Source organism: Wyeomyia smithii, chromosome 3 (genome assembly GCF_029784165.1).
Source record: "Wyeomyia smithii strain HCP4-BCI-WySm-NY-G18 chromosome 3, ASM2978416v1, whole genome shotgun sequence".
Taxonomy (NCBI): domain Eukaryota; kingdom Metazoa; phylum Arthropoda; class Insecta; order Diptera; family Culicidae; genus Wyeomyia; species Wyeomyia smithii.
In genome coordinates this window covers 188,353,983-188,373,101 of record NC_073696.1, presented here as the reverse complement: position 1 = coordinate 188,373,101, position 19,119 = coordinate 188,353,983, and the positions used below count along the sequence as shown (strand labels likewise).

At 40.0% G+C, this 19,119-nt stretch overlaps 1 protein-coding gene across 8 annotated transcripts in view; it reads right to left on the bottom strand.

Moving 5' to 3' along the window:
- Window positions 1-19,119, bottom strand: part of LOC129726848 (protein couch potato) — a 460,447-nt gene that overhangs the window by 48,548 nt on the left and 392,780 nt on the right. The gene's annotated exons all lie outside the window — the stretch shown is intronic.

The following is a 19,119-nucleotide window of genomic DNA, read 5'->3' as shown; positions in this document are numbered from 1 at the left end:
CAACAGGAGCAGTCCTCCCTTAGCAGCAGCAGTGGATTCAGCAGCAGTAGCAGTGCAGCGGATAACGGCCACAGCTGTGGTATGGCAACGGATAGCGGAGCGCGTCTCAGCATCGATAGCAGGACCAGGTGATGCAGGGCAGCGGATACCGATGGCAACGGTAGCGTCCACTACTGTGGCAAAGGGGATAGCGCAGCGGTTGACGTTGGTCTCAGCATCTATATAAGCATAGCCAGCTGATGCAGTGTGGCATTTTAGTGAAATGCTGTCTCTGAGCGATAGCAGGCACACTAGCAAATGCATCCAACGAAAAGAACGTTCTGGAAAGCTTTTCAGTTTTTATTTCCCCCAAGGAATACTTTATTCGCACTGCCTATGATAACGCAAAGATGTGATCGGCATCTTATCAGACATTGAATTAAACATCAAATTGTCATTTTCAGGATGAAATAAAAACCTAATTGAAGAGTTAATTTTTTCTCTTAAATCAATTTACACTATCAAGAAATTTGGAACAGATATATATTTGTCTCTGAACGTACTGAATTATCGTTTCCTTCAGTCATGAGTACAACATCCGAAAGGCTTTCATTATCAACATAAAAATTAATTTTTCGGAAAATCGAAATTCAAAAATTATCAAGTTCAAATCATGACAAGCAACTTATTATTGAGAATGGTCAATCCTTGTTGAAGCGCGAAATTTGACTGATCTGATTAGTCGTTAATATGATTGTTTCCCAAGCAAGGTCGACAGAATCATAGACCTTGCCATTTTAAATTTGCTATTTGTCTGTATAAGAGTAAGGATGGGAATTATCAACTGGAATGGCTATCGATAGTTATCGATGATTTCCTACTACTATCGATAACTGTCGATAGGTTTTTCATCCCTATATAAGAGCCTGTTTTTCTAGACAGCGACAACAGCAGTATTCCCTTACCAGCAGCAGTAGCAGTGCAGTGGATACCAGGCGGATAGCGGCCACAGCTGTGGCATAGCAATGGATAGTGCACTAGTTGCAGCGGATCTCAGCATCGATAGCAGCTGGGCCAGCTGATGCAGGGACAGCGGAAACCAATAGCAGCGTATAGCGGCCAAAACATTGGCATGGCTACGGATAGCGTAGCAGTTGCAGCGGGTTTAGCATCGATAGCAGCTGATGCAGTGAGGCACTTTAGTGAAATGCAATCTCTGTGCGATAGCGGGCACTAGTAAATGCATTCAATGAAAAGTTGACTCATTTTGACAACACATGAGCCGTCTAGTTTTGAGTGTTAAAACAGCTTTTCACTGTTTATTTTATCACAAGGAATACTTTATTCGCACTGTCAATGATAACGCCAAGATGTGATCGGTATCTTATCCAATATTGAATTGAACAACAAATTAAAACATGACTGACACGCAAGCAGCCGGGTTTTCTTTCTTGTAAAAGTATTCTACTTCATCCTTGTGGTCGTGGCTTTGCACACAACCCTCCTGTGATTTTTTCGAATTCGTATCGTTCATTTTCACTCTTATCACTGAACGGCGAATGGAAAAAAATTCTAACACCTTGTAAACAAACCGGTGGGAAATGTCAAAAAAGTGAGGTTATTTTTTGTATGCAATGATCTATTGGTAGATATATTTTGATATTTATCGTTTATCTGCCGGTTAACAACCCTCCAATGATAATATAACGTCAATGAGCTATGATATGAATAGAAGGGTGCCCAAAAATGCCACGATACATACTTCGTAATATTGAATATTGGAAATAGTTCGCAATATATCAATAGTGTTTTGCCCCAAGGTTACGGCTTTTTAACATCGTTTGGAGAGTGTGTGTTACGTAGGGCGGGTATCGCCATGTAAAGGCACGATAGGAGGTCTTTCTCTTTGGCTTCCCCGATGACATTGATATCATAGCACGAACTCTTGAGAAGATGACGGAGATCTACATCAGACTTAAGGCTGAAGCCGAGCGGATTGGCCGGCTATACACACGTCGAAGATTAAGTACATGAGAGAAAGAGGTTCCACAGTAGACAGGATCTTGTTCTCGCCACGAATTCAGATTACCGGTGATGAAATCGAGGTGGTAGACGAGTTCGTTCGCTGACAACGATACCAGCAGATAATTAGAGCAATAGGCGGTGGTCAGAGTCGGAGACTGCACTATTACCTCAAAGCGATCTTTGAAGCTCTTGGGAGTTATGGTTGATGACAAGCTTACGTTGAAGAGTCACGTTGACTATGCCTACAAGGGAGCTTCAACGGCTATTGTAACACTATCTCGAATAGCTCAGTGATGTACAGCAGCAAGCGTCAACTTCTTACCAGCGTGGTTTCATCCATATTTAGGTATGGGGGCCCAGTGTGGTCCGTGGTAAACCGGGAATTACTTACAGGCTCATGTGCCTAAGGGTTGCGAGTGCGTTTCGTACAGTGTCATATGATGCAATATGCGTCCTGTCCGGCATGATGCCTATCAGCATAGCCATTAGAAAGGACGTAGAATGCTTCGACCAACGTGACACAAGGGGCATACGAGAATGGTCCAATTTCGCGGAGGGTAGATGGACGCACCGACTTATTCCGGTGGTATCCGTATGGGTCGGGAGGCGCCATGGAGAAGTTAACTTCCACCTGACACAGATCTTGTCAGGTCATGGTTGCTTTAGGCAGTATCTACACAGGCTCGGGCATGCGGGGTCCCCCATGTGCCCCGAGTGCGTGAATGCGGAAGAGACTGCTGAGCATTGCTTCTTCGTATGTCCTCGTTCTGATGGCAGTAAGCGGGGTAGACACTATTCCGGGCAACCTAGTTTAGAGGATGTGGGAAGACGCGAACATCTGGAGGACAGTTTGTGCAGCTGCCTCTTAAATAATTATAGAGTTGCAAAGCAGGCGACAGGTTTATCGCCGACACGCTAGTGTTAGTTAAATGCCATTCTCCATGTTAGTTAGCTAATTAGCTAGGAGACTCGATAGAACCAGGAGGTTGCACAAAGCATAGAAGCCGCTCCCTGAAGCAATACCTGGGGGTCGTCCCGGTAAGTATTATGGCCTGAAGACTGGAAGGATTTTAGTGGGTCAAATTCCACACTACCTGAGGTTGGTCTCTCAGGTATTTAGCAGCAAATTTTCCCTCTAACCGAAATTAAAGAAAAACAGCAGAGAAACTCTGCGATGCCTTATGGCAGAAAATCGTGCCTACTTTGGACTCCGGAAGACGTCATATAAAATCGGAGCTCGGAGCGTCGGAGCTCGTATAAACTTCGTCGCCGCACGAAGTTGACCATTTAAAAACACTGATCAGACCAGTAATCCTCTACGACCACGAAATTTGGACCATGCTTGTAGAGGACCAACGCGCCCTCGGAGTTTTCGAAGAGAAGGTGTTGTGTTGCATTTGCGGTGGAGTGCAGATGAAAGATGGATCGTGGCGGAGGCGGATGAACCACGAGTTGCATCAGCTGCGGGGAGAACCACTCATCGTTCAAACGGCGAAAATCTGAAGGTGGGCTGGGCATGTCGCAAGGCTGTCGGATGACAGCAACAAGGAAGGTAGCTCGATCAAATGAAAAGCGACCTGCGGGGCCTACGCAGACGAGGCTAGCTAGCTGCAGCCATGATTCGAATTGAATAGAAACGACTAGGGACACTTCGGCCTGGAGTTGACTGATAAGGTAAGGTAAGTAATGGATATTTCTAAAAGGGAAAAACAGTTAACTACGAGTTGATATATAAGATAACTGCAATCGACCGAAATGAACGATTTTCAGTCCTTTATTGAATGGATTGAAAAATGTGTATAGGGGAGAATGGCCCATGTTATTAATTTGTGTCTTTTAATGGTGAATTTCTTCGTTTTTGTTAAATAGAGTTTAGCATAATGACTAAAATACTTTAAAAAAAACTGTAGAATTGTCTAGTTTCTCTAACTCTCATACATTTGGAATTTTTTATATTTTAAATATTTCTTTTTATTTCACTAACTTTCAGCAACTTTTACCTAAAAACGATCAAATTCAAAATTATTTCATAAATTCAAAAAATAGAATGCACTGTGAAGCGCTGCAGCAAATTGCTTGACAGCTTAGGACATTTTCCATTGCTTTTGATTTTACTTCTGAGACTTCGCGTGCCGATTTTTGCTAGGGGCATATTAACCTTCTGCATTGGAGCATATTGTTTTAAAATTAGCTTCGTCATAAACCTACATATACATCTTACAATAATCCCATACGTTCAATGTCGCTTAAAAATGATTAGAGCGCTGTAAACTGGTGCATTTTGTATAGTTCTCCTCTACTATGACGTTATTGATGTGAGGCTCTAGCATTTTCAGTTCAAACCGTACAGCTAACAAAACATGAGTTGTTTTTTATCATGTAGCACAATATGTGCTTAACAATCAAAAGATCTAGACTTTACAATTTCGGTTTATTGTTAAACATTACCAAGAAACGTGAAAAAACATATGATTTACTAAGCTCGATAGCGTTTGCAAGCACGTGTTTGTTTCCCATCGTCATGCTTTCTTTATCTTGCTCTCGTGTCGATCATGAACATTTCCTTAACCTGCTGTGAACCACTGAGACTTAGCAGCCGTCGTAAATTTTCCGCTGTATTATCTATTGCAGCTTTGGAAAGCAAAAGTACAAAAAAGTATTTTCTAGGATTAACCATGATCCGGCGAACGAGAAAAAGGCATCAGCTAGAGCACACCCACTCACTTCCATTTGGTCTATTCTCTAGCCAAACCTACAAGAACACACAATGAAGTTCACATCGTCTGCCTGTCTGCCCAAACAAGAAAATAAAGCCCCCGGAATGGTCGAATCGTTTCCCGAAAGTGAGTAATCACACCTGTTGTGGTATGGTTTTGCTATGTTGTTGGTTATCCAGCCATCCGGTTCGTCCGGTGCATACAGATGTGGTGTTACGTGTGTGTGTGTTCGGAACTGAAAATGCTAGTGCTACTAAGTGAAGTCTGCAGGCTGTGAAATTGCTCGGTTCCGGGTTAGCCCATAACTTACTTTCCGGCATCATCGTAGGGTATTGATTCCTTGCGCTTTGGGTTGAGAGGTTTTGTTACACAGGTGCATATGGTGATATGCAAAACATTTTTCCAAGTGATGTCTGGAATCAATACAAAATGATCTCTGGTTATATGAAAAGCTGTGAAATAGCAATCCTTTGCGAGAGCTGAGTTGGTTTAAGGAGTGAAAGTGCGTATTCGATATATTGTAGTTAAAACTCTATTATCCGCTCGTTGATATTACAATATTCGTACAATTGGATCTGCTTAGCTGTCAAAATGTCGAATAAATTTCTGCTCAAGTTTCGGGTTTACGCAAGAAATACTTTCCATGTTTGTGCGAAATGCTTCTGTCGGTTCCAATCCAGCCGGATCTACTACTCTGCCACTGTTGACTGCATGCTTGTCGACTCAATGTCTTGTCACCCAATTTGCATTTCTATTAGCCATTTGCTTTTCACTCCTTGCTCTCCATTTTGTCAAGCCACGCCATGATTCTGACAAACGTTGTCGATAATCTTGCTCGCCATCGCTGTCATGCTGTTGACTATACATATTTAGCATAGCAGCATAGCAAGGCAGCGGCAAGTTGAGCGTGCGGCGGAGTTCGCAAAAAAAAACTCCGGCTGACAACTTTATTTGCATAATATTCGACTCTTGCCAGTCTGTTTGGGATGATATGCCTCCAGCAGCTGGTAGACACCGACACAACCAAGCACCGGCACCGATTGCCGCATTCACTTAGCGTGTCGAATCCATCTTACATTGGTAGAATACGTCAGGCAGAACACGAGCGAACAATTTATAACGACAAAAATCTGTACCCGTGTTTTGGTTTGCGACAATCGTTCCGTTGGGTTGAGCGGGGTGTCATTCATTTAGGAAATATGATCTACGGTAATCTTTCAACCCCTTTCTTGGTAATTTGATTCTCAATTTGCCTTGCTTAAAGACTTGCTTAGAGACATTTATTCGTAGTGTAGTGCAAAACCGTGCCTCTTTCATGCATTGCGAAACGTTACAGAATATGATCCACCCACTCTATCCCTGCCAGTGGCAAACCATATTCTGTTACTTGTTCTGCTCAGTCAATCCAATCCAATTATAATCCTTTGTTTTTTTTTTGCTGATACCGTCGTGATATTCGTGTGCATGCGGTAACTGGTAAATCGTGGCAAGTGTGTGTTGAGATAGGACGAGAAATTGACTGGATACATGTTAACTCACTTATCCGGTAGTTCTAGCAGTCATATATAACCATTAAAATGTACTTAGTGAAATTAAATCTTCTGTCCCTGTAGTATAGTATTTTGAGCATGGGGTTTTTCAAGAGGTTTATGTCTAATCCTATGAATATTTTAGCTTGTTTAAAACTTTGGATTTCATTAAATTACATTTTAAAGTTTTTTCAATATATAATAGAAAAATCATTTATTTCTCTGGAGGCAAAACATTTTTTTCGAACTGGTTAGTATAATTGAATCGTTTAGGAACAACTGCAGAAAAATAGCAGTACACAAATTAACCCGAATACTTGATATTAGCATGGACGCATATTCACATTGAGTTCAGAAACATCAAAAATTTAGCTCCGTATGCCGGCGTTTTGCCATAGGCTCAGGCATCTTCTGTTTAGATAATTACACCCGGGCGTTTCCCGGCACCAGCCATTTGCATAGTAAACCCTTTAATCCTTTGGCTCTATCGACGACAAAATCGCTTTTGCAAATCAGAACATAATTGAAAACTAAACTTGCCGTCTGCCAAACGAGACTACACTGGCAAGCAGCAGCGGGCGGAGGCTTTCGGGCATCATGGAGCAGCACGTGTTTTCAATCCGAGAAAATCTTTTTCTCAAATACACCCAGTCGGTACCTGCTGGTGCTAGATACCTATAGCTTTACTTGGATCGAGACAAGATGGCATGGTTTTCTGATGGCAGAGAAGTTATGGTGGAGGGTGGAACCTTCACCGCATCGTACGATTTCTGCAGTGAGTTCATGTGCCGGATGCTATCGAAGGAACACGTATATGACACACAGGACGTCGACTGTACTAACCTTGTTACCTGTGCATGAGCGTGTGTGTGGATGCACGGAGAGGTAGAAGTAATGTGCAGCAGTATTTCAGCTTTTGAACCGCCCGCAAAGTTTTCAGTTAGATTCTGCTTCGTTTGCGGATTTCTTCGCTGCGATAACTGGGCTGTATTTTTTCCGCTCAATTGTACTGCTTTCGTTTATTTGGTGTGTTTAGTGTTCTTTGTTCAACATTTTCCGGAATTGGGAACATCTGATTTCGTTCCAGCAGAGCTATGATAAAATTTATGTAATAAAATTTTATTTGAAGAATAGCTGAAAGTTTCCGGCGGATCTATTAAAGAACTACTGATTCACGATTGAGAATAAATAATACAAGTTCAAGTTATTCTGCAAACGGCTAAGGATTTTTCTCCGATTTTGTCTATTTACTATATTTATTACTGCATCCTGCTTAGTATGCACATCGGTTTCGCTGGTAAGCATATTCGAGATCACAGTGTCATTGGATGACTATTAGCATGCAACATATACCCGTCCTATTCTTCGTTTCTTCGGCGTTGCTCAAGTATCCAAAAGATAGCAGTAAAAGTTTTACACTGCATATTGAACATAGTTTTTATGCGAGTAAAAACTATAAAATCACGATGAAATTTTTATTATTGGAAGTTATTTTATTATTTTGTATTTGGTGTCATTGGCTGTTATGATGTTGCCTACGAAATGGTACTGAACCATTACCAGCATAGTGCATACCTTACTGGTAACCTTGTAGTGAAGATTTCACTGTGAGATAGGTATTAACTTCTGTATGAAAAAAAGAAGTATTTTTTATTGAACTGATATTTTCTCAAACATGTCGGCTTTGCCTTGAAAACTGGTTGCTCATGTAGATCTAGATAATCTTTGAAATACCTGTCATTTTTCCTCTTCGATTTTCGCTGCAACATGTCATAGTGGTCCAGGAATGCAATCTAGCGGAACAAAATTAATAACTCCCGATCGTGTTGGTTTTTTGAGATAGTGTTTTCGGCAATGTTCATGAGAATCATCAAGGAATATTTTTGTATGAAAGTATTTGTAATAAACGTGTACTCAACCAGTACTATTTTTTTTTCTTCAGTTTTTCAATTTAGAAGGATGGTTTCTTTGACAAAGTTGTTTATTAGCCAATAATATGAAACTCTACCAAAGTCACAACTATTCAAGAAGCCACAGTGTACGAGATATTGATTTTTTTGGACAAAATGAACAAAAAACTTTTATTTTATTTTTTTTAATTTTGTAAGTGTACAAACGAACTCAATGAGTTTCTTATTATAAATCTCTTAAACTTTGAACTTTTCTGCAGAAATAAGATGGCTATGGCCTCTAGTTTTTGAGATATTTAAAAAAACGAAAAATTTCGATGAATTTTGTCAAATGTCATATCTCCATTAGCGCACAAAAGCGCAACCTGAAACTCTCAAGGCTGAAAGAATATTCAACTAGGTGTGTGTAGACAAAATTTCAGCCCGGAACTCCTCGGAGCTTTTATTCTGTTAGTAATTTTGTAAAATTCTACAAAATTAGGAATAAACGTGCTATTTTTTATCCAATAGTATGTCAAATGTCTACGGAAATGTTAAAGAGAATTAAATATGAACTCTTTTGGTCTAAAAATATTAAGTTCAATATTTAAAATGAACTATTTAGTTCTTATGAAATGCTTTTTTTCAAATAGGATACTTTTTAAGATGCTAATCAATAACGCCTAATTGTGTTGTATTTTTTTTACCCGTTTCCACCGACAATTCACAGACTATTAATGTACGGTACGGTGCCTATTGGTACGATGTCTGTAGAAGTTCAAAAGGCAAAAATCCGTCAAAAATTATTGAGAATTTCACTCAAGAAAATTCAACCGCCTAGTGTACATTGAAGATGTTTTCAAATGCTTTCTACCCACATATGATCCGATAATTTCATTGAATCACAGAACATAACACCATTTAATTGATTATCTTCCAAGCGAAGTTCAATATCTTACAGTAGATGGAACATTAAGTTTAAATAAAGTTGGAATTTAAAAACTAATGCTTAGATTTTGAAGTTTTTTTTTTCAATGTATGGGGAAGTGAAGAGGAATAGGAACAAATCAGCTTTGAACAATGATACCTTTATGTTATTGATTAGTATCTCAAAAAGTATCCTATTTGATTAAAAATCATTTCATAACACTTAAATAGTTCATTTTAAATATTGACCTAAATATTTTTAGACCAAAAGAGTTCATATTTGATTCCCTTTAACAATTCCGTAGACATTTTGCATAATATTGGATAAAAAATAGTACGTTTATTCCTAATTTTGTAGAGTTTTACAAAATTGCTTACAGAATAAAAGCTCCGAGGAGTTCCGGGCTGAAATTTTGTCTACACACACCTAGTTGAATATTCGTTCAGCCCTGAGAGTTTCAGGTTGCGCTTTTGTGCGCTAATAAAGATATGACATTTAAAAAAAATCATCGAAATTTTCGTTTTTTTTAATATTTCAAAAACTACAGGCCATAGCCATCTTATTTCTGCAGCAAAGTTCAAAGTTTAAGTGATTTATAATAAGAAACTCATTGAGTTCGTTTGTACACTTTAAAAAATAAAAGAAATAAAATAAAAGTTTTTTGTTCATTTTGTCCAAAAAAATCAATATCTCGCACACTGTGGCTTCTAGAATAGTTGTGACTTTGATAGAGTTTCATATTATTGGCTAATAAACAACTTTGTCAAAGAAACCATCCTTCTAAATTGAAAAACTGAAGAAAAAAAATCACAGGAGGGTTGTGTGCAAAGCCACGACCGCAAGGTGGAAGTAGAATACTTTTACGAATAGGTTAACCCGGCTGCTTGCGTGTCAGTCATTTTTTTAAATAAATAAATGTTGACTAATCAGATCAATCGAATTTTGTGCTTCAACAAGGATTGACCATTTGCAATATAATAGTAAGTTGCTGGTCATGATTGGGGCTTGACAATTTTTAAATTTTGGCTATGCGAAAAATTAATTTTTATGCAGACAATGAAAATTTTCGGATGTCTTGCTCATGACTGAAGGAAAAGAGAATTCAGTACGTTCAAAGACACGGAGATAAAGTAAAATTTATAACTATTACAAATTTAAAAATGTAAATTAACTCAAGAGAAAATATTGACTCTTCAATCATCAGCTTTTTTTCATCCTGAAATGGACAATTCGTTGTTCAATTCAATATCGGATAAGTTACCGATCACATCTTGGCGTTATCACTGACAGCGCGAATTGAGTATTTCTTGTGATAAAATAAACAGTGAAAAGCTGATTTAACACTCAAAACTAGACGGCTCACGTGTTGTCAAAATGAGTCAACTTTCCATTGAATGCATTTACTAGTGCCCGCTATCGCACGGAGACTGCATTTTACTAAAGTGCCTCACTGCATCAGCTGCTATCGATGCTGATACCCGCTGCAACTGCTACGCTATCCGTAGCCATGCCACAGTTGTGGCCGCTATACGCTACCATTGGTATCCGCTGTTCCTGCATCACCCAGACAACGAATTTACGCGTATAATGCAAACAGTCACCGCATTGTACGTGCATTTATACGTGATAGTTTCGTCGCACAAGATGCTACTAATGTTGCTTATACGCGCAAAAGTGGAGGCGATATGCGTGCATTTCCAAAATATCAAAAAACATTTACGATGAAAAAAGTTCATATATGCGACTTTAACTGTTAAAGCTTGATAACTTATACGAGCTGATTCATTAGTCAATGCCACTCTACGATTTCATATTTGCGATTTGAAATGAAACTATGAGCTATATATGAATATACACTACGGGTTCTTTTATTACTTAATGCGACTTCACAAGTCAACATAAGCAAATTATTTCAGATATTTATGCGATGTTAGCCATGCATTCCTTCGTATTTTTTTATTATAGCATGCGATTAAATCATCTTCAAATAAAAAAATACAGCGAACAAAGTGGCAATTATTTTGCATTATTTATCCCTTGCTATTCATATTACAAGGAATAGCAAATTACAAATGTCAGTGTTTAGTTTTTACCATTCTTTTTTTTTCCTTTGGGCACACGCTGTAATATTTGGGTATCCATCCGGACTCGAACCATGGACTCTTAGATTGTCAAGCATCATTCTTTCCTCTCCTCCGTGGACTCGCTGTCGGAAATCTCTGAGTTTTGGTAATAACTTTCTAGTTTCATCGTATAAATGACCAAAAGACATCGTAAAGCATGAATCTAATAAGATCTCGTATTGCGAGTTACTTTGTAAATTTCTGCGGGAACGTTCGTTGTTTACATTTCGGTTGAATTGTCTTGGCCGCTCGGTGAGCTGTGTCATTTGTTTAAACAAAATTGAGTGATTTTACCGCCTTCAACAACAATTAAAGGCAAGTTTCCAACAAAGATATTATGCTAAGTAGTGCATCATTGATCCGAGTTGTCCGTATATGTTTTCTGTGGCTAATTTTTTGAAGAGCAGCAGCGGCGGGAAGTGACTAAATTTATACATATGTGATACGCTGTAATGCGGATGGTTTTCGATTTTCGCGCATATCCCGTCAGTGTGTGGATTTACTGCGAGTTTAACCAAGCATTAGAAAAGTTAATTGGTTTTTGAATCCGGGTTTATTACCTATTTGTCGCAAAGATTCCGCAAAACAACGTTATATGCGATGAAACATTCACATTGGTCATACAAGCTAATGATCTATCATAACATCTTGTGCGATGTAAGCTGTGCAAACATTAGCGGCATCTAGTTATCCTAAATTCAGTCGTTTACGGTGTTACAAAATGATGTCTTTTGCGACTAAACATGAGACTTTTGGTTTTCGCGTATATTCATCACTTTGCGGAATTAATAAAGTTTGAATACACATTATATGAGTTTATCTGTATTGCTGTGTGAGTATGTTACACTCATCGCAAGAAGCTCGCAACACAAAACCATATGCGATAAAACCCTTGGTTGCTCATACAGCTATACGATAGTGATTTACCATAGAACTTTATACGAGGTAACCCGTGCAAACATATGCGATTTTTAGTTAGCTAGGCTTGTTTTCATGAGTTTAGTCATTAACGGTGATGCAAAATGATAGCTTTTGCGACTAAATTTATATGCAATACGACGTGATACTGGAGATTTTTGCTTTATACGTATAATCATCACTTTGTGAGTTTACTACGAGTTTGGACAGGCATGATATGAGGTTATGTGTATTACTATGCGAGAATGTTACACTCATCGCAAGAAGTTCGCAAAATAACACCATAAGCGATTAAACACATACGTTGTTCATACAACAATACGATACTGATGTGCCTTAGAACTTTCTACGAGGTAATCCGTACAATCTTATGCGACTACTGGTTGTCTGGGCAGCTGTCCCAGCTGCTATCGATGCTGAGATCCGCTGCACCTAGTGCGCTATCCATTGCTATGCCACAGCTGTGGCCGCTATCCGCTATCGCTGGTATCCACTGCACTGCTACTGCTGCTGCTGAGGGGGGCCTGCTGTTGTCGTTATCTAGAACTATTATGAGCGGCTTCGGCTGAAACAGGCTCTTATATAGGCCAAATAGCATATTTCAAATTGCAAGGTATATGATTCTGTCGACCGTGCTTGGGAAACAATCATATAACGACCAATCAGAGGTCGAATATTTCGTTTTGACAAGGCTTGACTATTTTCAACAGTACAATAGTTTGAATAATAAAATTACAATTATCTTCATCTGGGAAGAATTTTAGAAGATTTTCCAATCTATTGCTGCAAGAACGAAGGAAATCCATTGAGTACTAACCGATTTATTAGCATTTGAAATTGGACATATTTTTCACTTTTTTCGGTTTTAGATTTTCATTTCACATCCCTATGTAGCCGAACTTCCTGAGAGAAGTATTCTACTTCAAAATTAAGTACTGGTTTAGTACACGTTTAGTACAAATATTTTTATACAAAAATATTCCTTGATGATTCTCATGAACATTGCCGTGAACACTATCTCAAAAAACCAACACGATAGGGAGTTATTAATTTTTTCCCGCTAGATTCCTTGCATTCCTGGACCACTGTGCATGTGTTAGGTGCACAACTTAGTTCTGGCTATTTGTCAATAGATGGCGCCAGCAGTAACTACTGGACGATTTTGACACATTTAAAACACAATGAATCAAGTTGAGACTTATAACCAATCGCCTCTTTTGTAAGGTTTGAACCACTGCGACCATTGTTTTGGTATTCTGGGGTATGCCTCTTCTTTAGACTAGGTACTCGTGGGAAATGTATTAAAGGGTGTACGGAATCAAATTGCATCGTTTTCAAATGGCTGTAACTTTTACTTATTGGGTATTTTCCATTGAACATTTGGGTGAAATTTGTCAATGTGTATTGTTGACTGACACTGTGTAAGTTGCATTCAGCTACTAGAGCAATCCTTGCGAAGATGAAGTCGGAAGAACATGAGAGGCGTGGAGAAATTTCGCGCACATACCTCGAAAATCCGAATCTTTGTCATCGTGCTTTCAGCAGGAAGCTGGGAGTGGTTCAATCTACGGTAACTCACGTTTTAATTCGGTACAACGAGCGTTTGACCATCGACCGAAAAGAAAAAAGTGGCCAAAATGGATCTCCGTATAGTGTAAAGGATCACAAGCGGGTAGTTCAAGCTTTTAACAGGAATACGAACAGTTCAGTTAGTGATGTGGCTAAACTTTCGTTCAAAATGCGAAAAAACGTGAAGGATTACACACGTATAAAGTTTAGAAGGCGCCGAATCGCGATAAACGGAAGAATACAGTGGCGAAAACACGAGCACGGGAGCTCTACACCCAGATATTGACGAAACCACATTCCCTCGTTATGAATGACGAGACATATATAAAAGCAGACTTCCGGTAGCTTCCGGGGCAGGAATGCCTCCAAAAGCGTTTACTTTCACTTCTGAGCTCACACAATGGTCCCACAACTTTCTTGCCGGATTTAGCCTTGTGTCATTAGCAGCGGTGGGCACTGCTAATCGAAAATTTAGCGACTCTAATCGCTAAGTCGCTAACCGGAAAATTAAGCTCGAAAATCGCTAATCGCTAAACGCTAAACCCACATTAGCGGAACTTTCGCTAATCGCTAATCGCTAACTTTTTAATATGTAATTAGTCATATCGCTATATTTATTGCTCGTGTTTTGTAAGATTTGGACCACTTAGATCTTTTTTGGTTAAATAAACGAAAACAATTACTTTTTAAAGCTATTTACAGTAAGAGGTTGACGAAACGGTATTCACATTTGATTTTGTAAAAACAAGATTAACAAAAGTTATTTAGCTTGCATTGAAAATAGATACTCTTAGGAATGTTTTCTTTAAATAAAAATTCAATTATTATCTGAATCGAAAAAGTAGAACCAAAGTTGTCATAATTTCAAGCGCGTTGCAATTTACCAAAGTTCTTGGTGTGCCGAAAATTCAATCTAGACCTTGTGCTTGTTCTTCAAAATGCTCCTGTGGCTTGTACGATAACTGGAACTCCATTCTAGGGTAAAATACTGACAAAAGTAACTTTCGCATTAAAGTATGTTCATCTTTCGAAGCAATTTACGTACGCCATCAGCAATTCACAGTTTTTCTAAAGATTTCTATTGTCGCTTCTCTACAAAATTTAGCGAATTAGCGATAAGCGTTTCGAAGGCCAAAATTTTAGCGACGCTAACAGTTTCGCTAACTAGCTCATAAACTAGCGAAATCGCTAAATCGCTAACTGAATTTTAGCGTCGCTAATTAGCGAATTGGCGGAATGGTGCCCACCACTGGTCATTAGTCGAAAGATGTTTTGGAGTGGTACGAAACTAAGGACGTCAATTCCGTACCGAAGCATCTCAATCCCCCGAACACACTTGAACTGCGGCCAATTTAGAAGTACTGGGCCCTCATGAAGCAGGCACTTCGAAAATATCCTAAGGAAGTAAAAGCGGAGGAGGATATGAAGAGAAAACGGATTTCCACACAAAAAAGTGGGTCCAAACGTTGTACAAGACCTTATGAGCAGTGTTAAGAGGAAAGCTCGTGCATTAGGATATGGGGATGCAATTGAATAAAGCGAACAATGGAAAAACTAAATAACCCAGTCGGAGGCGGAGGCTAACTTCTCCATGCACGACACGAGAAGTTTCTATAAAGTAGTAAACGGAATCAGGAACCGGACGGTGCCAATTCCTGTCATGTGTAACGACAAGGAAGGGAACCTGATAACCGATGAGACTGGTGGCCATATGATGGAAACAGCATTTCGAGATATTGCTGAACGGCGAAGAGGATAGAGCTGTCAACAGGAACAGGAGAAAAATTGAGGAGCATAGACAAGCTGTGGATTCGCCAAGCTTGGACAAGGTTAGGGAAGCTTGTAAATACTTAAAAAAAAAAACAAAGCAGCTGGAGAGGACGCCTTCCAGCTGTACTTTTCAAAGTCGGGAATGAGCAGCTGTCCATTCTCTCCCGCATTCCGTTTAATAGACTGAGGCCGTTGCAGTAAGCCTTTGTCGGAGAGTCCCAGTGCGATTTCCGGGTAAGGCGATCTACAACGGACCAAATGTTCACCTTGCGTCAAATCCTTGACGAGTTCAGAGAAGTAAACTTGCAGACTCATCATCCGTTCACAGATTTCAAGGCCGCATACGATTCAGTTAGGCGCAACAAATTATGGCAGACGGTTCCTAAACGAAACTAATTAAGCTGATTCGTGCCACCCTTAGCTTTTCATCATGCGTTAGGATAGCGCGTAATTTCGAACCCGTTCGTGACGATAGACGGTCTGAATCAGAGTGATGGGCTCTCGAAAATTTTGGCTTTACGGATGATATTGAATTCGTCGGTATTAACCACAGAACAGTGAAAGAGGCATTCGTGCCTGTCAAGAGGGAAGCAGTGAGAATTGGACTTACCATTAACTCTACCAAAACATAGTACATGGTGGCTGGTGCAGAGGAATCTGTGTTCTACAGGATGCTGATATTCCCGGTGGTACTCTACGGCCATGAGTGTTTGTCGATGAAGGAGGCCGTCCGGCAAGTAACTTTAGGTGGAAACTTTTATTTGGGTATCTGGACTAAAGAAGAGGCACACCACAAGAGATCAAAACAATGGTCGCAGTGGTCTAAACCTTACAAAAAAGCGATTGATTGTATGCCTCAGCTAGGTTAATTATGTTTTAAATGTGTCAAAATCGTTCAGTAGTTACTGCTGGTGCCGTCTATTAAGGAGAAACTTTGTCGTATGCTGACTGGGAAGAGGGGTCGTTAGAGATGCCAATACCATTTCGTGTAAATCTGTAGATTCTACGGATTTGTCCTTATGAAGTGAAACAAATCCGTAGATCTATGAAGAAATCCGTAGAGCTGGCAAACCTGTGGGTCATACGCGGTTGTGACCTCATTTAATGGGCGGCGTAAAACAGCGTCTGACCCGAAGCTGGCGGCTGAATCATGAAATGTAGTGCCTGGTCAGCTTTATCTAATACGGCAGCACCGTCACAAAACAAGGTATCGCAGCCCTAGTAAGATAGCATACCGAATATGAATTACTGTAATCCAAGGTGGCTTTGATCACTCTACCTCTTTTTTGAATTTGTGACAGTAGAGCCTGAGATTTGTCTTATTTTTCACTGGTTGTGTTTAGATATGTCTGCATTGTTGAAAATATCATTTCACTGCACTAAATTAAGGTCCTTTTTAAAAGTTATTCGAAAATAACTCTGTAACAATCGATAGTCAACACAGTCGCTTATAACAACCTGACGAGATGATATTCAATAAAATTATCTTTTAACCAGTAATTAAACCAAGTGATTTCAATTTGACTTTACATTCCAACAAATGGTTATGGGCCCAGTAGCTGACTGGACACCAGCGGTGAACTGCTAGCAGCAGCAGACCTCGTACTGGACTTGATAAACCAGTGATCAACTGGTAGCAGTACCAGTAGCAGCAGATCTTGGACCGGACCTCTCAGACCAGTGCAGTGGTTAACTGGTAGAAGCAGATCTTGCTAGATACTTGATCAGTGGTAGTCAGCGAGAAAGGGGACATCGCCTGACGCTTACACCGGACCAGGACAGGACGACAACTTGACGTAGGACTGCATCCCAAGAACTTCGAGCAATGGCCGGAACAAACGGTGGCTATGAAAGGGGAACTTTCGAGCGCGTTACCCTATGCTACTATCGTTGTGCGAGCAGAGCGGGCCAACGTTTTTGACGGTACAGAAGTGAGTTTTGAACCGTGGAAGTGGCGCGTCCAGAACCAATTGGCGAAACTTAAGTCGCTCAATGTACTAATTCATTTAAGTCGCAGGTGCCATTTCGTAGCAGGAAGCCGTATCTCGTGGTATGCAAGAGTGGAGACATATTCACAGTATACCACAGCGTGGGAAGTGTTGGGTACAACTGCGATAACCATGTCCACTAAAAGGTTTGAGCGCCGGCGAGGGACGACTGAAAATAACACCGCCGGAGGCTGTGACACATCAGTGCAGAGGGAAATATCGAGATTCTAGAATCGCTAAAAAGACTCCATAGCCGGGAGAAACCTTAACCTTCAGAGTGTATTCTTGCGGAGGTACGATGCGAGGAACTTCTACAAAAAGATTAACGGATTCCGGCTCACAGAAATAAGGCTAGCTAATCCGAAACTGTCATTTTTAGTGACCTCATCCGAATTCTTGAAATAAATAAATTCTAGCTACTGCGATGAAAATGAGTATTTCAGAAAGCCATTACCACGTGGCATCATATTGATTATATCACGTAATCTATGCTGCAATATGATATTCGGCGCAAACGAATGTGAAAGTGAATGAAGTCCCGGCTAGTAAAAATGGGTACCCTAGGTGCACCAATACGCGGCTTACAGTAACATGCATATTAGGCTACTACACTGTTTACTTTGCCTTTACTGTTTGCTCTCAAGAGAACTAGCCTGGTTTTTGTAAAACGTGAAAGGAATTAGAAACCTAAACGTGTCAGTCTTTGTCATGTGCAATGACAGAAAGAGAAATCTGATTACCGACAAACCAGAGGAGGCCAGGCATTGGAAACAACATTTTAAACCACCCCCATGGCATCGCGCCATGTTTCAAGGGCTAACATATCAACATATGTGTAAACGAGATAGCATATCACCGCCTCTTTTCATACATCTTTATCTTACTGCTGACAGCGGGCACAGATTAATTTGAGCCCAGAACATGAGTTTATTGTCATTCACTGTTACTCGGTATAGGGATGCCAATGGCTCGTTTTAAACGATTGAACGGTGAGGAAAACAGAGGCTTCGGCAGGAGCAGAATGGATATTTAGAATGATGGACAAGCTGTGGAAGTGTTTCCATCCATGGACGAGGTAAAGAAAGCAGTTGAAGAGCTACGGAACAGGGTAGGGCAGCTGGGAAGAGCAGCATTCCTGCCAAAGTCGGGAGTGAAACCATTGAATCATGAAATCAGAAGAAAGAATTATAAGTTTCCGTTAGACTCTACTAGAAATTTGAGAAGTAAATATTGAATTTAGTCCGTACAAATACGTATTTCGACTGTGACATACAGTCATCATCAGTGCTTATGGACTGGTAAAGAGCAAAGCGTTAATCCGGTTTTTTATTTGTAGTAGGTAAAATGAAAATTTAGCTCTCTTAATTGGAGTTAGGTAGGGGATTATGCGGTCGGTTGTTTACCGTACCATGTCTAGGGTTTTTGGGAAGAAGATTGAATAACCATGAGGGGTGGTTACCTGCGTCTATCCACAGACTAAGATCGTTGCAGGTAATCTTTTTCGGCGAAAATCAATGTGGTTTTGGAGGGGGACGTTTCACTGCGGACTAAATGTTCGCCTTACGATAAATTCTCGATAGAATTCGAGAATTCAACTTGTAGACTCACCATCTGTTCATAGACTTCAGAGCAGCGTACGACTCAGTTAGGAGAAATGAATTATGGTGGATGTTGCTCAAACATG